The 1,692-nt window shown below is 32.3% G+C and overlaps 1 non-coding gene across 1 annotated transcript; it reads right to left on the bottom strand.

Moving 5' to 3' along the window:
• Window positions 1-810: 810 nt before the first annotated feature.
• On the bottom strand, window positions 811-917 carry LOC128586922 (U6 spliceosomal RNA). Its single transcript, XR_008380379.1, has one exon. It is a non-coding gene; the product is annotated as a U6 spliceosomal RNA (small nuclear RNA).
• Window positions 918-1,692: the final 775 nt, after the last annotated feature.

Below are 1,692 nucleotides of genomic sequence, written 5' to 3' on the forward strand. Positions count from 1 at the left end.
ACTCCAAGTGAAGACTTCATGTTCTGTTACAAAGGTGGGGAGGTGTCTCCTGACTGTCTCTTTCATGCAATTCCCAAATTAGGAACAGGAGAACACTGATTAGCAATAATAACGAAGTATCTCTTGCATTTACCTGGTTGACACGGAGAATATGCCTTCTCTTTAGTAGCAAGTGTACTTTTAATTAGTGAAATCATGAATGTCTTTAAATTTTAAAAGTGAGTTCTCTGTGACTGCTAGGGACTTTGGACTTTGAGGCAATTAGGACCCTGGAAATCAAATTCACAGAGTTTAGCTATGGCTTTACCTCTTCTTTTCTCAGCAATGCCCTTCCATTTACCTAGTAAATCACATAGGACATCCCTCCTACTGGATCACACAACATGTTACATAGTGAAACAAATACACTTAAATATAAATGTTTAGAGAAGTTCTTAAAAAATCAAAGTCTTTACTTTAACCATTATCTCTTTTGAGTATATCATTTGACTGCCACACAGATTCTGGGGTGGAATCTGCCCTTGCCTCTTCATGGGCACAGAGACCTAAGCTTAGAGACTAATTATTTTTTGTTGATTAATGAACTTCTTTCTTAACTCCTTTGAAAATGTTAAACAGCAGTTTTCCCAAATAAGCAAGATTTTTGCTTTTAAGTTCCTCAATGCTTCGTATTTACACTTTGTGTTTTTTTTTTTTCTTTTGATGGTATAAGTTGCTTTAAATCACTAATCACAGAGTTTATTCTCCAGGAAACTCTTTCTGGAGAACGTGAAGAGATCATGACTTAATATTCTTTTTTTTTTTTTTTTTTTTAATATGGAATGCTTCACGAATTTGCGTGTCATCCTTATGCAGGGGCCATGCAAATCTTTTCTGAATCGTTCCAATTTTAGTATATGTGCTGCCGAAGCGAGCACATGACTTAATATTCTTTACAAGGTGTCAGCTTTGAGTTGAGTTTCATTCTGTGGAAAGTAAAAGGGTTATAGCACACCACTCTAATGCCAAAATCAATAGGGAAGTCAACATTATATTGATTAAATTGTCTGGCTAACTAAGCCATTTTTAAGCACCTATTTTTTCAATGGTTTGTTGTGGAAAACAAGAAATATATACAAAAAACAAGCCTAAACTTTTTAGAACATCATCCAAACTAAATTAGTGGCATGTACTAAATTTCCTAGGAAGCTACCTTTGAGAGAGTATCATGTCTTAGCATCAAGCACTCCACTTTCTCCAATGAGAGAACCAAAGTGCTCATGAATGTCTGGTACTAACCTACATATTCTGATTTTACTTCAATCTAATTTCTCTATGTCCCACAACCCCTTATGGAGTTCTTTAAGATTGCCTTTGAAATATAAAGCTCTTAAAAATTACGGGAATCTTTTTTTTGTTTATGATTTTGATAATATGTGTCTTCTCTCTTGGCAATATAAAGATTTGTAAATTATTTTTATCATTCAGTGAACCAAGTATTTGTTCCATTGATTTTATCTTCTTTTTTCATTTCTTTTTTATTTATTTGAACATCATTCTTTTATAGTTCATTGCTTAGTGAGTTTATTTTTCTCACTTTTTTCTTAATCCTTAAAGGAAAATTTTATTTTTATTTATTTATTTATTTTTTGTCTGTAGTTTTTGATTTTTTTAATTTTATTTTTTTAATTAAGCCTTTTGTACATAGATCAT

The sequence above is a fragment of the Nycticebus coucang genome, chromosome 5 (genome assembly GCF_027406575.1).
Source record: "Nycticebus coucang isolate mNycCou1 chromosome 5, mNycCou1.pri, whole genome shotgun sequence".
Lineage (NCBI taxonomy): Eukaryota > Metazoa > Chordata > Mammalia > Primates > Lorisidae > Nycticebus > Nycticebus coucang.